The 20,297-nt window shown below is 37.9% G+C and overlaps 1 protein-coding gene across 4 annotated transcripts in view; it reads left to right on the top strand.

Moving 5' to 3' along the window:
* Positions 1–522: 522 nt before the first annotated feature.
* The window catches only part of LOC134212508 (protein rolling stone-like), a 129,454-nt gene continuing 109,679 nt past the window's right edge, over positions 523–20,297 (top strand). The window contains exons 1-2 of one of the 4 annotated variants that reach the window (XM_062690448.1): positions 523–682; positions 16,116–16,352. The gene's annotated coding sequence lies outside the window, so the exon portion shown is untranslated. Of the gene's footprint in view, positions 683–16,100; positions 16,353–20,297 lie in introns of all 4 variants that reach the window. The other 3 variants (XM_062690449.1, XM_062690450.1, XM_062690451.1) reach the window with 3 other exon arrangements.

Here is a 20,297-nt window from a genome sequence, read left to right as displayed (position 1 = left end):
TGTGACTTCCTGGACTACCAAATAACACAAAGTTTGCATAAATTACGTTGAAAAGTAAAAAATTATCAAGGAGTTGCCTTAGGGGGGGCATATTATACCGTCTTACCCTATGTAGTGCAATGCTACTAATTCATTTATAACTTGCGAACAAGCTAAGCGTGCTGTCACTTGATTGGGGTTTCATTCAGCTTATCAAAGCTTCTTTTCTGCAAAAGCTTCATTTCATTTCTTCTTTTAGCACTTCAAAAAGCTCATCCAAACTTTGATCGTTTTCATCGTTTCATTCCATGCCTTGATTCATAGTAAAACGCGATTTAGGTAAATACATTCAATGCATCGAACGTATACGGGTCGGGCTCCGACGAGCGCAGCGCGATATCCAAAATCAACCGCGTTTCGCAGCCTCGTAGAAGAGCGTGGTTCGTCGATGACGGTTACGAGGCATCGCATCGCTGCTGGAAGCAGAAGCCTTCTATCTAGCTGCTTCAGGTCCGCTGATGATGGTCAGCTACGTCTCCAGTTAGTTCTCACTCATCGTTCAGCGTGTTCGGTTCGGTTCGGTGAACGGGTGGTACTCAGCCCAACAACGGTAGTGGATTGCCAGCTTGCGCGAGCTGCATGCCGGTCGGTGTATCGAATCGCGAAAATTCAAAACAAAGTGATTTGCTGTACGTACATCCAGGTACTGGCAGAAGCGTTGCTCGTTTATTGCAACCGGTGTGCTTGATGTTTATTTTGTTGTGCATTGCTTCTAGTGGTGACTCTCCAGAGGAATTTTCTCAATGGGCAAAGTGATTAGAACCGAACCGTTGACTGGAGCTGTTCTGTAATTGTCGAATGAGAAATATCTGTTTTGAAAATTCTCAGTGATTATATTTATTGGACTTTGGGAACAAAATATGAAGCTACAACTGCAACTCTAAGAGTTTAACTTTTAAGTTGGGTTAATTTGACGTACGATATTGAACAAATTACAGATTACAGTCATTATATTTCCTCGAATATTCTGAGGAATTCGAAAATTCTTAGGAGTTTTTTTGGGAGTTCCTTCGCCAATTCTTTCAGGATTTTCTTGGAATATTCATCCAGGTGTTGTTTCAGAAATTCATCCAGAAATTCTCTCGGGAAAAATCTTCCAAACATTTCTCTGTAAGAACCATAAGAAGTTCTTTAGGAAATAGCTCCAGGAAATATAATCTGGGTCTTCTGCGTAATCCATGCGTCCATCTTTAACGAGGCTCGACAAGCTCGATATCGTTCGGTTCATTAACAAAAGCCAAGTCAAGAATGCGACCGTTTGAGTTGGGAAAGCTGTTGAGCTGGTACAATCCTGTTGCAATTATAGACTCAACTAGGGCGATCTCCTGTTCACTCGATGTGTTGGAAGGAAGCAAGCTGTTGAAATCATCGTCCAACATCCACGTTAAGTATGGCAAATTGTGATCACCGATGATAATGATTTTATCCGTCTGCTTAGCCATTTCGCTAATTTGCTGAACTGCGTCGGAATGTTGTGAGTAGAGGACTGTTTGTGAGTTAGGTCGGAGGTAGATACCGCATACATATATCTTCGTTTTCTGCAGGTTAACACGAACAGCTGTTTGCTTCAAGTTGTCACAATCGATCAGCTCAACTGAGTGGCATTTCAATCCGGATTTCACTGCAATCAAGACTCCACCACCACGTTGAAGATCACTAGTAGCAGTACTGGGATCGCAACGAAAAACGGAATAGTTGGCAGCAAATTCGGAAGTGGCCACATCCGAACGTAGCCATGTTTCAGCACTACGATATCATATTCGCAAGTGCTCAATTTTAGGAAGAGTTCATTGGGTTTCGTGCGGATTCCCCGAACATTTTGGTAGTAAACTGTGAGGATGTGCGGGTCAGTTTCATTTGGGCGTGGATGGCAGTTGCTAGTAGCAAGTGAAACGTTCGTAGTTACTGGTGTCGATCTCCTTGGTTCGCGTTGGAGTTCAGAATCGCGGCTCTATCATAACTCTGAGTGGAGCCGTGGGTTTCTAAAAAACCCTACGTGAAGTGTTTTGATCTTCGAAGTCTCGGAAAGAAATTTCGCTGGGCCACGTAACGTCTGTCATTGCTTTCTGCTTCAGGTGCATTGGCATGCCTATTTTGTAAGACACAAAACTTAACAGTCGTATATCCGTTCCTCTAGGAACTAGTTTCACTACTTTAAGACCGGTAGAATCTAGTCTACATTATTGGAAGAATAGCTAATCTTTGAAGTTATCCCAACTTCTTCTGCACCACCCTTTCTTTCGTTTTTGGGCACCATATTAATGGAGCATATAAGACTCTGGGTTCCACAATCGCCGTATAAATACACTGAATCATCACCTTGGGCTTTAATCCCCATTTTCTTACCGAACGTCGCCTTACTTATCCATAAAGCATTTGTAGCTTTCCTAAGTGCTTCTTCGAGATGTAAGCTCCAATGAAGCTTACTGTCAAGTATAACGCCAAGATACTTGACTGATATTGAAAGTTTCAAATCTGTCCCTTTCATGTTCAAAATAGAAAATGAATTATATTTCTTTTTCTTGCAAATACCATTAAAGTGGTTTTTGAATGATTTATATTCAATCCTTCTTTTTCACACCATTATGTGATGAAATTTAGATCAATTTGCATTCGGCTGGAGATAATAAAGTCATATTTTCCTCTCACCAATATAAATATATCATCCGCGAAGCCTCGAGCTTTCAGTTGTTTGAGAAGGTCATCAATGATTAAAGACCACAATAGAGGTGTTAGTACGCCTCTTAGGGGACACCTTTTAATTTCGTTTTTTTTTCTAATCTTCATTACCGCGTTTTTAAATTCTAGATTATATTCAATACTACACACCCTTTAACTGATCTCACACTAATTGATCAGCTTCCAAGGATAGCTGATATTTTTAGAACACTTAGTTGAACGGGCATGTTTTGCGTTCCAGGATGGTGTGGACAATTAAAAATGACACCAGGATGGTTTGGAGAACCAGAAAAGTCTAGATTAATTTTTAAAAGTAATGAGTGAAATCATATCAGTTCCCTGTAATTTTAGGAGTTAGTTGACCTGGTAGATCGCATGTTTTGATCTTCATCTCTATGGAGACCCTGAAATTGTTTACGTTTATTCAAAACATGATAGTAAAACATAAATTTAATGTTCTTGAACATATTTCTCAGCTTAGTAAATTTGTGTCTATTCATTGGATATTCAGAAGTATTTCATTTTTATCTGGAAACAAAAAAGGATCACATTCAACCAACCGCTACGTAACAGTTTCCGACTCCTCAAGCTCTTCACAATTGTATTAGAAAGAAGGTGATCCGATGGCCCCGTAACTGGTTTCGGAACTCCTGACATTTACGGATAGACAAGCCGTAATTGATCGGTGAGGAAAATTATTCGTCGGTACGCCGGTCCGATATTCGTCGGCGGCGACGTTTGTCAGAATTTTGGTTGGCGTCGGCGGCGTTTTCGGCGTCACGCCGAAAGCCATTTTAGCCGGCAGTGGCGGCGGCGTGAATCGGCGTGGCGGTTTTTTCATTACGTTTCTCTAAGATGTTTTTTTTTGCATTTTTGCCTTTCTCGTATACTAAGTATACGGTAAAGGCTATATGATCGCTCCAAAAACAAACTTTTTATAGAAGGCCCGGAGACCCATAGTGTTATATACCGATCGACTCAGCTCGACGAATTGAGGTGATGTCTGTGTGTATGTGTGTGTGTGTGTGTATGTGTGTTCGTCTGTGCGCACTAGACTGGCCCAGATTACTATGGGGAGAAAAAAATGTTGTCGAATTCCACGGGGCACCCCCCAGAACTGTGTCTTTGGGTGAGAAAATCAATCTCTGAAAATTTCAGCTCAATCGCTTGTTGCATAAGCTGGCGCATTTGATTTGAAGTTTGTATGGGGATTTCAGCCAAAATGTATAGGAAAATACACCTCCGTCACTCATTCGATCTGGAAATTGGTTCTGTTCGCTCGATTGACCTCAGAATTGCAAAAACGGCAGTTGGTATGCTACAGAACAATTTCACAGAACATTGCATGATGATTAAATGAACTTTTATATAATTTTCGGCTGATTTATTAGGAGCTGATTTGTGTATTTTTGGGTTTTTTGATCGAATCGAATCAGCCGAAACCTATATAAAAGTTCATTTAATCATCATACAATGTTCTGTGGAATTGTTCTGTAGCATACCAACTGCCGTTTTTGCAATTCTGAGGTCAATCGAGCGAACAGAACCAATTTCCAGATCGAATGAGTGACGGAGGTGTATTTTCCTATACATTTTGGCTGAAATCCCCATACAAACTTCAAATCAAATGCGCCAGCTTATGCAACAAGCGATTGAGCTGAAATTTTCAGAGATTGATTTTCTCACCTAAAGACACAATCCTAGAGGGTGCCCCGTGGAATTAGACAACTTTTTCTTTCCTGGGCCAGTCTAGTGCGCACCCACCCAAAAAAAATGTCACTCATTTTTCAGGTACTTATCCTTAACCGATTTACTCGCAACAAGTTGCATTCGACGCAGGACACTCTGCCATTGTTTCCTATTGAAAATTGGTCAGATCGGACTATGGGCTCGGAAGCTATGGCCAAAATATCACTTATTACAGAAAAAAATGTCACTCATTTTTCATGCACTTATCCTTAACCAATTTACTCGCAACAAGTTGCATTCGACGCAGGATACTCTGCCATTGTTTCCTATTGAAAATTGGTCAGATCGGACTAGGGGCTCGGAAGTTATGGCCAAAATACCACTTTTTTATAGAAAAATTGAGTAAAAAAATGTCACTCATTTTTCAGGCACATATCCTTAAACGATTTACTCGCAACAAATTGCATTCGATGCAAGATATTCTACCATTGCTTCCTATTGAAAATTGGGCAGATCAGACTATGGGCTCAAGAGTAATGGCCAAAATACTATTTTTATAATGCACGAGAAAGGCACCATTACCGCTAGGTGGATTAATCAGGGTTTTTTCAGGTTACTTTCCAGACTTTTATTTTCAAAGGAAAAACTTTTGAATTTCGCATGAAAAATCTAATGAATTTTTTTCATAAAACTCTATCAGTTTTCCCTAAATTTGGAAATTATTTTCTACTACGTCTACTTTGAAGTTTCGAGAAATCTTTCGAATTATCAGGAGAAGCTTTTTAGAATTTCCAAATAAAATTGTTTGGACATAAGAAACTTCAGAATTTCTACGAGAAATTGTTCGTAACTAACTACAGGAAAATCTTCGGAAATTCACGAAAATATGCTGTTGAGTTTCTGTTAAGCATTCTTCAAAACTTACAAAAACAATTCTTCATAATTGTAGGAGAGTGCGGCTGGTAGAATTAGTGTGTTTTAAAGTTGGCTTTCTCAGTCTAAAATAATCAAGGCGGCTAGTTTGGCATGGGGTCTCCAGGATTGCCAATCCGGAGATGGCGAGTTCGATTCTCGGTCCGGTCTAGAATGTTTTCGGGATGGAAACATTCTCGACACCCTGGGCATAGTGTATCCATTGTACTTGCCACACAAGATACATACTCATGCAATGGCGGGCATAGAAACAAAACTCACCCACGATCTTCCTTTGAACTTGTCTAGTGATAAAAACTCGCCAGTGATTTAGAATCGTTTGAAAAACGTATCTTGATTTGATTTGAAGCATTTACCGTTACATTTTGAACACTTTTTTCTTACTACCATGAAATCGTAACGCGAAATAGAAGATAATATCTATTATAGATATTATAACGGGACTGTTGACAATTAGCTGATATTAGTAAAGATTAATGTTGGAATGAAAATTTTGTTTTTATTATCGTTTGAGTACAAAATAACAAATACTGTTTTGTCAAGCGAAATTTCATAACCTCTCTACTTTTTAAGTCGATACACACTGGTCTTTAAGCCAAAAGTCATCTAACCAAATCCCATCAAGCCAAATTGAACGAAACTGTTATCAGGTCGAAAATGGCTTGAACGAAGGCGACATAAAGTCGAAAAGAATCATTTGACCGAAAAGATCATTTGACCGAAAATGCCGTTTGGTAGGAATGGTCATTTGTCTAGGAAATGTCCTTTCTGCAAAACCACCCTTTCGTCCAAACGGCATTTTCTATCAAATGACCTATTCGGCTGAACGCCATTTTGACAAAATGATCAATTCATCCGAACGACACTTTTCAAAGTAGGTTGCAGAAAGGACAGTACATTCAAAGTTAATTGCCTATATGCCGGGTATTAAGCCACCCGGTGTGGAAATTAATTACTATGTCTGAAACTTGATTATGCATATGTACAACATGTGATAGATTTAGTTCGGAAAAGGTATTGGAGGGTAACCGCCCCTTCGGTGGGGTTTGATCCCACGACCCCAGTTCGCATGACAGGTGCTTTCCCTACTAAGCTACGAAGGACCTCCGTCGTCCACCGCAGCTTAGCGGGTACTGATGAAACCAAATTCCCAGCACCAGGTACCAGCCGATCTCTCGCAATACATTTTCAGAACCAACTCTCTCAAATGTATTTTTGTACATTTTGACATTTTTGGGTCAAACGGCTCTTTCTGCCAAAAGATAACTCAGACAACCCCACGTTGCATAAGAATGCACGATTAAAATCGTTTACCGATCCAAATTTCATCAAAATTGCATCGTGGTGCAAAACTCATCAGTTTATTTCTAAATTTTCCCGCACAGTAGGCAGAGCCGTAGCATGGATTCCCGACTCCCTTGGCGAATTCTGTTTCGGGCGCCCCTCTCTTACTAAAGGAAACAAATTTACAATATTTAGGGGAACTGTTCCGTTTTCCATCTCACTGTACATATATTCATCTCATCGCGAAACAAAGAAATTCCGCACCAATTTCGTCGCTGCTTTTTGCTAACATGCATGCTCACTGCTGAAAAAAATCACAAAAATAATAAACAAACAAAATACCTTTTCATTGCTTTGTTTTTCGTGAGACCAATATCGGAGCTATGAGATGAAGTCCAGGAGCAGTAACCCTACATTTCAATATAATTTTGAATCTCTCCTAAAAGTAAGATTTAGTTTAGTGGATTGAAGATGATTCAAATAGCAAGCGGAATTTGGCGATATGCCCCTGAAAAGTTTTGAAATTTAGTGATACATATTTGCAAAGAGTAGAGTCGAGGGCGTTTTTGGATCATCGTATGGAATCTATAAAACCATTTAAAACTGGCTGGAAGATCATTCAAATGGCTGTCTTTACTCATGATTTGTTTCAGCTAATACTGTCCATAACGGCTGTTTCTTGCTTCCAATTGACAGAACTGGAGTACTTTAAAGTACATCACAAATCATATACAAATTTCAGATGGTTCGGACCAAGAAATTTAACTCTGAAGTATATCGGTCGGTGATCAAAATCGCTATCGTATTTCGGATCATGAAACATCCAACTTAAGATTGAGTCTGTCAATGGTTTGGAGGATGTACTTCGTTGGGTCAATAAAATCCAACTTGTAGTGGAAGGAATCACCAACGAAGGTAAGAGGACCACGTGGTGAATTACGGCAGTGAGTACTTTGATAGCAGATATACATAGCAGATAAGTTTTGCTAATCTACGAGTGCCTTGATGACCGAAGTAGTCATTTTATCAAGATACATTATCACTGCCCATCGTATTCAACCGTTTCAACGACCCTATTGAACTCGTACCTATATGTTTTTGATTTGAAGAGGCTTGAGCGGATAAGCGCCGGGTCAAATGCGGCTATAATGATCATTTTACGGACTGCATTAGATTTTTTTCTGAATGAAACGAGCAAATTTATCTTAAATCTACACCATCCTTCTCATTTAAACATACCCCGGAATATGTCATTAGGAATGCGCTCAACTGACCGGTGACGGTAAGTGTCCAAAAATGGAAATAATCTGATCCACAATTTTTAAATATGAGATTTTTTGTCATTTTCTAGATGGTCTTCAAATAAAGTGAAGTACCTAGGCTCTGATTGAAAACGGACGGGAGAAAGTTTTCTGTCAACGTTTTTACCTACTTCAAACACTAAATAGAAATTTTAAATTTATCATGAATTTGTAGTTTTAGTAATTGTGTGTTGTGATGAAGATCTCAAGTCGTAATATGACGAGAACACTATCCGTTCTGAACAAGTTGGTGAAGAGTGGAATGATCTTCACATAATGTTGCTCGAAATCAGTGTTTGGCATAAGGATAAATACTTATCCAGAATACAATGTAGAACACCTATAAAGTTACCTAAATCCATGTTTTCAAAGTTTCCGCGAAAATGTTTCTTTTGTCACGAGAGCAAAGAAAAGGGAGGCAACAGAATCACTTCTGGGCAACATTCAAAGAAAGTATTCCCGTAACACCAACATGCATTCAGTCTTTACATGAGAACAGTCAACGATAAGCAAATTCTGGTGACGATGCAGACCTTCAAGACGATGGTTCGTTGCAAAGTTGCAAGCATCTTTCAAAGCTCCTTCAAAACTTTGACATCGGTGTGTGTGTTCCATCCATGTTAATCGTATTTGGTTTCCCTTGACATCAGCCGACATCAACCGACTGACAAGGAACAAGCCGCGGATGAGAATTTAGAATCAAGAATTCTATTTGTCAATCTATGAACAATTTTTAATTTCTGAGCTCCCATTTCACGATACTGAATCGAAACGAAACATTTTCTTCGATTCCATCCAGGAAATTTCCCGAAAGTTAATTTGATGAGCGAATTCCAGTATATCTCTTTATTATTTCATTATTATTGCATATTAAACAATTAGATACTTTTTTAAAAAAATGCCATCAGGGCACCCAATTGAAGTGATTTGGATAGGAAGAGTAGGATTGCCCAAGTAGCACACGCAACATCTTCCAAAAAGCACCTTGTTTCTATTTAGTTTCATTAAAGGCATTGGAAAAACGATTGTACGACAATTCCCCGAAAACCAATTCCCCGAATGCAATTTCCCCGAATGTAATTTCCCCGAATGTAACAATTCCCCGAATGCAATTTCCCCGAATGTAACAATTCCCCGAATGTAACATTTCCCCGAATGGAACAATTCCCCGAAAATAAAATACCTCTTGCAAACACATCTTCACATTCGAAAATAAAAGCAGCGTTCAAATATACGTTCAAGAGTGTCTGGAGATTATCAGCTGAATAGCCTTTGATAGTATTTGATGTAGTTGATCTTCCAAGATGTGTTGTTGAACTATAAAGATATCAGAATACAGTGTTTTCTAAGGTAGTTTTTTTCTAAAATAGATTGAAAGCCTTTTGGTAAATATTTTTCCTATCTTCGGAATCAAGCTTCTGTCCTGTATATACCTTCTTCACAGATATAAGGCAATAGTAGATGTGAATTATTGTTTGCCCAATGGTGAATGTGAATCCTTCTTTAAAAAGAATGCATCTGCTCGGAATAATGCAATGGTAAATGTGTCCTTCTTCAGTGGGTGTTTCACCAAATAATTAATGTTATTATTTGTTCTTTTATAAAATGTATATGCCCTGAATATGATAATGGGGGATGTGGTCCATTCTTGAAAAAAAAGAAGGCATTATCTGCTCCATTTTCATTACACCGCGTCTGTCCGGTGATTTAAAGAAGGCGTTGTCTCATTTTTTCACTTTATTCCAGACAAATGAGTTCATTTAAAGAAGGGGCTATCTATCCTCTTTGCCTTATACCGGGCAAATGTGTTTATTTGAGGAAGACATTATCACTTCCTTTCCCCAAATACCGGGCGATGCTATTATTTAAAGAAAGCATTATCTTCTTCCGTCGTCTTATATTGGACAGACGGGTTCATTTTAAGAAGACATTCCCTTGGCTTTAAACCAGGCAGATGCGTTCATAATACTGAGCAAACTTATTTATTTAAAGAAAGCATTATCTCTTCACTTCGTCTTATACAGACCAAATGCGTTCTTTCAAAGAAAGCATTGCCTTCTTTCAGCACATTGTCTTCATCTTCAATTGTCCTACATTCTATCTAAAACTTGGGCTGTTTTCCAACTTAGTGTTCTATTATTATTTACACAGTTATTGAAAGCTTCCCCGTACCTGCTAGTTGCATGATTATCTTGTGTAGCAAGTACAATGGATACACTGTGCACAAGAAGCCGAAAATGCCTTCCACCCTAAGGGATCTTAGGCCGACCATAGAATCGAACTCGCAACCTCTGAATCGGCAATCTTACGCCTTTGCTCGCATGGCTTATCACCTTGTGCCGCACTCAAAAAGAAGGGTGATGCATTCGGGGAAATGTTACATTCGAGGAATCGTTACATTCGGGGATTTGTTACATTCGGGGAATTGTTACATTCGGGGAATTGTTATTCGGGGAAATTGCATTCGGGGAAATTGCATTCGGGGAATTGTTATTCGGGGAATTGTCGTACAATCGGAAAAGCATCAAAGCACGAAAAAGTTGCATCAAGATGTCAAAAACGTTCGAGTTGTGATTCATTTCGATTGTGAGTTTCATTAACATTGCAATGCAGTACCTGTTTGACATTTGGAAACAAACAACCAAAGAATACTGCACTTTATGTTGCAAACACGAAACAAAATCATCAAGTTGCATATTTTTTTATCATGCAACTTCAATGCGCCTTTCAAAATTTATTTGTTTGTTTAAATTAAGTTGCAGATAAGTCCAGTGTGTCTTCATGTTTAATTCAGCATCGTTCAACGTTTTGACAACCCACATTTTTTCCGGTGATGGTGCAAACAAGTAACAGAAAACGCGAGTGCAAAACTTCATAATCGTATGGTTTTTATGGTGAGTCAACATGCAGTCTCTTCGAAGTGTTGAATGGTGCTGTGGTAGAGTGAGGGACTATCAATCACAAGATCCGTAAATCGAATCCAGTTTTATATTTTTATTTTATTTTTTTCTCCTCTGGAGTATTTTGCAACATTATTGAAATTTTACTGCAATCGAAGGATGTTTCCGTAGGCTCCACCTCTTGCGCTTTTTAAATTGCAAGAGAGTTATAGTTGATGGCACATACGCAAAGATTGTTTCTTTTCGAATAGTTGCAATGGAGGGAAATGTTCAGTAGTGAAACAAGTTGTGCTGCTTGGGTGACAACTTCCTATTGTTAACATTTTGTGGATAAAGGGCGAACTCTTTTCTCTATCTATTGGGTCAATATGGAAAATGAGGGCTAGATTGCTCGAACTTCTTCTGAAGGAAGATTATCTATTCATCCCGTGGATTTTGCAAAAGTGTCTCTACTTATGGAACCACCAAACCCATTGAGGCCCTTCATACGGGACTTTGATTAAATACAAACAATAATATCAAGATCATCAAATCGTTTGTCATGTTGTTATGACCAGGCTTAAAGGCATGTACCTTGCTATAATAAAAAAAAAAACAGAAATAGCTTAGTGTTCATTAAGCACTTCCACAGTTATTAACTGCGAGGTTTCTAAGCCAGGTTACCATTTTTGCATTCGTATATCATGAGGCTAGCACGATGATACTTTTATGCCCAGGGAAGTCGAGACAATTTCCAATCCGAAAATTGCCTAGACCGGCACTGGGAATCGAACCCAGCCACCCTCAGCATGGTCTTGCTTTGTAGCCACGCGTCTTACCGCACGGCTAAGGAGGGCCCCCATTCTACATGCTTATTTGAGTTAAAAAGAATATTTTTTGTTTGCTCAACATTTCTCAAAATATCTTCACCATAGATTTTTTAACTATGTAGTTGGTTTAATAATGGCCCTGTAGCTAATAATTTAGTAACAAAACAAACAACAAATATAGTAACTGAATAAAATTGTTCTTTTTCTCATACATTTTTTTTATTTTGGCGCCCCCCTGAGGGCTGGCGCCCTTGGCGGGGGCCAACCCGGCCAACCACACGCTACGGCGCTGACAGCATTGGCGTAACTACAGGGGGGCTAGGAGGGGCTATAGCCCCACCTAGGACCAAACTAGCCCCCCCTAGAATATTTGCTTTCCTGCATAAGTATGACACGTATTTAGCTCTTTGATCATGGGCGTAAATGCAGATTAATGAAATCTTTTCATCACCTCTCTGTTCGAAAGACTACAGTAAGTTGAATCTATTTTACTAAGTTTTCGAATTACGGATAATTCAGGACCACTTTGATATTTGGAAATTCCTGCTAAAGTAAGTTTTTTTTTTGCGAAAACCACGATATGTAGTTATCGGACAAAATAATTTTTCCATAACGATTTACGGTAAAGCAGCCTGACAAATCAACGAAAGATTAAAAAGCATTTATATTCTACGAAATCAATATAATAATGTTCGTTTACAAATGAATGTACGCCTGAACATCGGACTGTTATAGCTTGCGATAGGAATGCTAAACGCAAATGATACTTTGCTTCCTTGATTCTCAGCTCCAGATAGCTTTGCTTCAGGAAGTTGGAGTATAAACGAGCAGTGATTATATGCTGATTGGTTAACTAATAGACGTTACATGACTAAAAGAACAAGTACAATTTCTGAGATTTTAATTGAATGAAGAAATTTTAAGTAAAATGTTGCACTTCCTGTATAGTCTTAATATTGCAACAACATAAAAGTTTAAACAAATTGTTCTTTTTGTTAAGAAAATTATTTTGAGCTTCTGTGACTCAACTCCTGAAAACTCAACTCAAGTGAATATGCACATTATGTGGAAGATTTTGATTTGAAAAATGTATTGGAGGTAACCAATTTTCTTCTATGGGACTCGAACCAACGACACCCAGTATGCTAGACTGGTGCTTTTAACCAACTAAGCTACGAATCTCGGGTTCAACAAGTTAGCCCCCCCTAGAATTTTATCTTAGTTTCGCCAATGGCTGACAGTAGGCTATTTTACGAGTTTATTCCAGTTTCATTTGTTGACATCGGATATTCCTGCGAACAAACTCAAATGAAATCGGATTATGTCTGTCAAACAGACTGCCTTGTTGTTTCCTCAGTCGATTGCTTCGGCGAGGCGGTGTCCAGTGCTCCCGAATATTTTTCATGCAAAATCCGCTGAATCATATATTTAAAAAAATCATGTTTTCACGTTTTCACCATTATGCGTAATAAAATATGCTACGTACTATCAGCAAAAATTTTTTACATGGAATACGATGAGTTTTACAGTGAAATGGATAAAAAATTGGTTGATAATGCTTTAAATCGAGTGTTTTAAATTAGCATAACCCTTGACAATCTGGGACCCTCCTTAGCCGTGCGGTAAGACGCGCGGCTACAAAGCAAGACCATGCTGAGGGTGGCTGGGTTCGATTCCCGGTGCCGGTCTAGGCAATTTTCGGATTGGAAATTGTCTCGACTTCCCCGGGCATAAAAGTATCATCGTGCTAGCCTCATGATATACGAATGCAAAAATGGTAATCTGGCTTAGAAACCTCGCAGTTAATAACTGTGGAAGTGCTTAATGAACACTAAGCTGCGAGGCGGCTCTGTCCCAGTGAGTGGGGATGTAATGCCAATAAGAAGAATAAGAAGAAGAACCCTTGACAACCATGCATACATAATTTGCAGTCTAGCATAAATTAATTTCATCCAATTTAAAAAAACAACCTTTTGAGTTTTGTCACAAGTTTAAATTTAATTACCCAGCAACCAAGGTAACAACAAGCTGCCCTTTGAAAATGTGATACCGCCGATCGGAGTAATCGATTGTCATTTCCACCCAATCAGCAACCGGTACGATTTTGACAGAAAGTCGCTATGATTTTTAATGACTAATTGGCACATCCTATCCTAGTTTATCACAAACTATATCGCAATGTATAACGAACAAACTCGCCTTAAAAATCGTATACACTACCGTGCAACGTAGGATAAGAAATACCTTTTTCACAACTTTTTACAAATTCGGCCAAATGTTCCTTTTGGCTGTACGTCGCTTTTGATCGAACTACATGTTCGGTCAAACCAGGGGTGGCATTGCGCACCTCGACTCGAAACGAGTAAACCATGCAAACTGTCATACGAGCTGTCGAAAGGCGATGCGCCATGAGGCTCCAGTTTTGACTTGATAACAGTTTCCGTTAAACGTTTACTTTTGCTGAATGGTACTTGGCTAGATGTCTTTTGGTCTGAAACTCAGTATCGATTTAAAAGTAGAAAGGCTACGGAATTTCGTGTGGCCATTTTTGACTAAACGTGTGGCCATTTTTGACAACATTTCCAGTTCAGTCATTGACATTTGGCCGTTGGACCAAATTACATTTTCGGCCAAATGGCCCATTCTGTCAAAAATCCATTCCGGCTAAACGGCATTTGCGAGCAACGATCATTTCGGCTAGACGACCTATTATGGCAAACGGCTTTCTCGGCCAAATTACCAGTTCGGTCGCCTGTCGCTTTCGGTCAATGGAATTTCCCAAGAATTTCTTATCGAAAATAGAAAGAATTTTCTGAAGAAATCCAAAACAAAATCCATAAAAATTCCGAGCATTTGTTGTTTTAAAGTTGACTATGCCAAACTAGCCGTCTAGAGATAAAGTCATCCCTGCAAAAAAAATCATTTTAATAAATGGTAAAAAAAACTAGCCATCTTAAATAATCTAGATTGAGAAAGTCAATGTTAAGCAACCCTTTCACCAGTCACAATTTTCTGTGTAAATTTTAAAGAATACTCAACAGAAACTCAATAGGAACTTTCGAGGATATTCTGAATATTTTCCTGTGGAAATTTGAAACAGAACTCTGAAGAGATTCTCATGTAAATTCCAAACATTTTTCCTTGGTAAATCCAAAGAGCTCCTCTTGGTAATTCTAAAGAATTTTCGAAAACTGAAAGTTATTCCCGTGGAAAATCTGAAAATAATTTCCAAATGAATATTCTGGAAAAACTTTTAAGAATTTTCTGGGAAAGTTCATCAAATTTTTTAGGTGAAAAAAAATTCTCCCATAATGTCTTGAAAATATCCAAAATGACTAATTCAGCCGGCACTTTCGACCAAATGACCAAACGACTATTTTGGCCAAAGGGCATATTTGGCTATTGAGCTATTCGGCCAATAGATTTTTTCGACCAAAGGAACTGTTCGACCAAATGACATTCTCGATCAAATAACTTAGATAATAAGATACCCTAGCAAAGTCTGAAAACATAATGAGAGCATATAGAAACCAATTTTGATATCGACATCAATCTGATTCATAATTCGTTTTCAAATATGAATCATCTTGATTGATAACATATTTTTGCATGCATATTACTAATTTCATTTTTCTTTAATTTTTCACAATTTTTATCAATACACAGGATTTTGTTTTCACTCGATTTTTTTTCGCTCGTATTTTTGATCGTGTGACTTCAATTTATCACCAGAATCCTCGCAACATGTTTCAAAAAATCCTGATTAAATCAAAGAAAAATCACATGATAATTAATATCTCGCGCTTAGTTTCATAGGGGCGTAACTGTATTGATCGATTTCTCTTAATCGATTTTATATTTTGTTAATAACTCAATTGTTTCAAAAGCTACAACCGTGATTATTGATTCTGGTGCAAGCTACAATCATCCTTTATCACACCAAACCATTAAATAATCGACAAATTAGCGCAATTCGGTACAATAATAAAAAGAAAACATCGACGAAGAGAAATCGATCAATACAGTTACGCCCCTATGAAACTAAGCGCGAGATATGCGTTAAACATTTAGGATGAGTGGAAAATTGAGAAAATGTAAATCGTGTAAAAACAGAATCCAGTGTAAATAAAATTCATTCAGTGAGTGCAGCTAATAGAAATAGGTTCAGGAAGTCCTGGAATCTTCAGGAGAAAATGCCAAAATTGAATAATGAGAACTAAATATAGAAAAAAAAAACAGCAACATTTTGGAGATACGGGAATCAATGCACATATGAAATTAATTACATGTAATATTTTATATCGAGAGTTTGTTTTTATAATCGAATCGAATAAAGTGTGATATATGTAATAACCGTAGGTCAAGTGTTAGTACATTACCAAAAAACGGCTCGGATGGCTATGCGTAAAGGAACCCATCAAATACGATAGCCACCCGAGAAGAGGAAATACCTCATGTTATGTGAGCTTCGCATTTTCCAGGAGAAACCCATCAATCAATCAGCGTGTGCAATAACAAGTTTTCAGTGAAGGTGAATCAATGAAACAAGTGCCCCGAAGTGCGTATACGTTAGTCGAGAATTGTGATTGTTCAATATCGGAAATAAGCAAATAAACGCAAGGGCAGCGGCGTTGCTTGATGAGTGTGAACCAAGTCTATTACCGGCAGCGGCGCATGAATTAGTGTGTGATTCTGGACAGTGTTTTCGAACATCAGAAGTGAGTATGGAAATTTTTTTACCACTCAAATGCAAAAATATTATTTAAGAAAAAGTAATGCCTCCTCTCTAAAAATAGGGACAACAAATATTTGTAAAATACGCCTGCCAACTTTCTTGCGAAGAAAACATCGTGAATAAAATTATCATGCTTACACTAATTTGCAAAAAAAATAAAAATTGTTCCAGCTTTTCTCGTGTGTTATAAAATGTAATAAGAAAAATACAGAAAAAATATTTTAAGCTCTTTTTAATGGAATGTATTCAACCGTCTAAGACGAGTTTAGTACTTTCCATTTAATTCCACTAAGATTTGTTATCTTTGCAGATACGTATTTCGACCTCAACTGTGAGGTCGTCTTCAGTGTTTCGTACTTGACTCGACTCGTCGAGTTAATGACGATTTTGTATACAATAAATAATTTGCTGTACGAGAGTGCTTCGAAACAATCTGTAGAATTCAATTTTAGTAATTCAACTTAAGCCAATAAGCGCTATCAATTCACCCATTGCACAAGCTACAAAGTGTCGATGTGCTTTTACTTCTGCACAGCAACGAGCAGGAGAAAGTATAATCTCCCAAAACCTGCCAAATCTGCTCATACCGCATGCACCGGAATCCATAATATAAATGGAAACAAGTTCCACCAGTTTTTCGGCGTGCAAAATCGCCTCCCGGCACGCGTATCACGCTTCTCGTTGCGTTTTTCGTACGGCTTGCCGCACATCCAAACAAGGGACAACACAACTGCAACCATTATTATATGTGCGGGTACCTTCTCTAGTCGCTACTTTCCCGAGTAATCAAAATAAACACAATTACTCACCGCGACCACCAGGTATCCATCTATAGATTGATTATTTTTTGTTGGAGTTGTCAGCTGTCAGTATTTGCCGGTTGTTGGGCTTTCTACATATTTCTAACAAAAACTCAATTCACGTGCCGCATTACTCGGATAGAAGAAAATAGCAAAAGAGCAACATGTTTTGCCATTAATATAGAATATCTGATTGACAAGATTATACATCGAAATATTTGACATGAGTTAATAATTGAATTTGTATGACAGTGAGTTATTATAACGATAGTTATAATAAATGTTTTTAGTTATGCATACAAATCTCCACTTCTACTCGGGACAACCGCCAATCTGTCCATAGGTGTTGGAGTATTTAGGTTACAATGTTATTATTGCTTACTCACTTTCTTCTCTACCACTGCTGCCTAATAGGATTGGGGTTTTGCTGGACGCCAAGTTGAAGCCAACGTTTTTTTTGCCTGCAAAACTAAGTACCGACACATCAGAGTAAATGGGATTTGCATTTATGATTCTTTTGCCTTCAATCCAATCGATTGGGCAAGTAAAATGATAATTTGATTGATTGATTGAACATAGGCAATTCATGTTCAGCTAAGTTCTGTGATGCTATAACAATATGTGCGCATTACTATAGGTCAGGTCAAAGTTCTGTTTAGGGGGAAAGTGGGTAAAACCGACACCTTAAGCTACTTTACAGCTCTCCAATCTGTGAAGCAATTTTCTGGTCTAGAAATTTCATACAAGCATAATTTGGTCCTCCATGCACCAGTCCATGAGGTCTCACGACAATATTTCTCGATAGAAATAAATTTCTGATGAAAACGCGAACAGACCATTTTCAAGACGAACCGGATGGGGTGCGGGTAGGATCGACATCCTGTGAGGGTGAAAACCGAAACACCAAGTCGGGATGGAATCGAATATCATATCAATTTCAAATGAAGTCAATTACGTTACGTTACGTTAAGTATATGAATGTTAGTAACAAATGTAAATATTGATCTATATTTCAATTTGTATTATTTTGGAAAGTTGTTTATAACAGCGATTTAAAATTAAATGCGTATGGAGAGTAATGACAAGAAATGAAAATAACCGTAGGTGACAAGCTTCAAGTTAAAATGGATGAAACTGGATCACGAAAGTACAACACTAGAGAACGGATTGAGCAAAAAACCTAAAAATACGATTCTTTTTTTAGCACTTTTGTTATTCGACCTGCAGATTATCCTTGATGACTTAATATTACCCCCTAGACCTGTCACGCCCAATGATGATTATACATAGCATAATCAAACTCTGACTTAATTACATATATTCGCCGGTTCTTATTACCTCGTTTCTGCAATACTTGAGTTTAATTACGCGACTGATGAGTCCAGTGAAACTGAGAAATTTTGCGATTCGAAGGCAGGTGTCGAACAATTGGTAACATAATAATGCTGAGCTACATGTGGATGATTATAATTATTTTTCCACTACATATACAAAATGATGATCAATTATACACCGATACCAAAATTTTAGATAACTCATCTCGTCAATGAAGATCTATGATATTTTTGGTTTATTTTGACTGTTACGCATCTCCGCCAGTTGCAAAATGACCAGAAATCGGAAGTTTATTCAACGTGTGTCAACATTCTGTCAGATAATTACCTGAAATCAGAGATTTTTAGTGGCGTCGTTTTTTTTTATTTATTTATTTTGTCGACCGACGTAGACTAGTACATTTACAGTCTACATGTTTTACCTTTCTCGTATACAAAGTATACGTAAAGGCTATACGTTCGCTCCGAAAACAAACTTTTTATAGACCCATAAGACCCATAGTGTTATATACCGATCGACTCAGCTCGACGAATTGAGGTGATGTATGTGTGTGTATGTGCACAAAAATTTGCAAAAAGTCTAGCTCATTTTTCAGGCACTTACCCTTTACCAATTTACCCTCAGGTTGGATTCGACGCCGAATCCTGTCCAATTGTTTCCCATTGAAAATCAAAATCGGACTATGGGCTCAAAAGTTATGGTCAAACATTTTCTTTAGACAAAAACAAGTGGAAAAGTTTAGCTCATTTTTAAAGCACTTATCTTTAACCGATTTGCTTGCAACAAGTTCGGCGTGGAATCCTGTCCCATTGTTTCCTAAGTTTCCTTATTAAAAATTGGCCGAATCGGTCCATGGGCTCAGAAGTTATGGTCAAAATACATTTTCTTTTGACGAAGAAGAGTTAAAAAATCTAGTTCACTTTTTTGGCACTCATCCTGCACCGATTGTTTCGCAAAAGTAGTGTTCGACAGGGAATCCCGTCCCATTGCTTTCTATTGAGAAAAAAAGGCGTGGAAAGTCAGGCCAAATTTTCAATCAGTTTTCATCAACCGATTTTCTCGCAACAAATTATGTTCGGCGGGGAATCCTATCCGATTGTTTCCCATTGAAAATTGGGCTGATCGAATTCTGGGCTCGGGAGTTTTAGCCAATATATTTTTTACAAAAAAAACTAACTTTTTTATAACAAGCCCAAGAACTAATTTTTTATTCGTAAAATGTATTTTAAAAATTCACTTAGTTTTGGGACACTTGGTCTTAACTTGTTTACTCACAACAAGTTGTATAGGACGGCGAATCCTGTTTCATTATTTCCTATTAGAAATGAGACTAGGGGCTCAGCAGTTATGGCCAAAATACAATTTTTATACACAAAATGCGTTTCAAGCACTCACTTATTTTACGGGCATTTATCCTTAACCGATTTATCGCATCAAGTTTCAGCCCATTGTCTTGTATTAAATTGACCATAAAAATGTTAGCCAGAATATTAGGTATTAAGAACTAACTTATATTTCGAGCACGTTCAAAAAGAGATCTAAGTAGAAAAAGCCGCGTAGTCGATAGCAGTTCTATTCTGCTGTCAGGTTTGTTAACATGAATATTAAAAATGTATGTGAATTCGTTGCTATGAAGTCAAATGTCATCGACAAATACAGATTGAAAATTGTCTCAAGTCACGCTTTTTGGAACAGAAATATTCCATCAAGGAGAGGTGAAACAACTTCAATGTTCATAAAAATGATCGTTTTCCAATTGCGTTTATCTTAAATCATTCGATTAATACTATTCA

This window comes from Armigeres subalbatus, chromosome 2 (genome assembly GCF_024139115.2).
Source record: "Armigeres subalbatus isolate Guangzhou_Male chromosome 2, GZ_Asu_2, whole genome shotgun sequence".
NCBI lineage: Eukaryota > Metazoa > Arthropoda > Insecta > Diptera > Culicidae > Armigeres > Armigeres subalbatus.
This window is presented reverse-complemented; position numbering and strand designations above follow the sequence as displayed.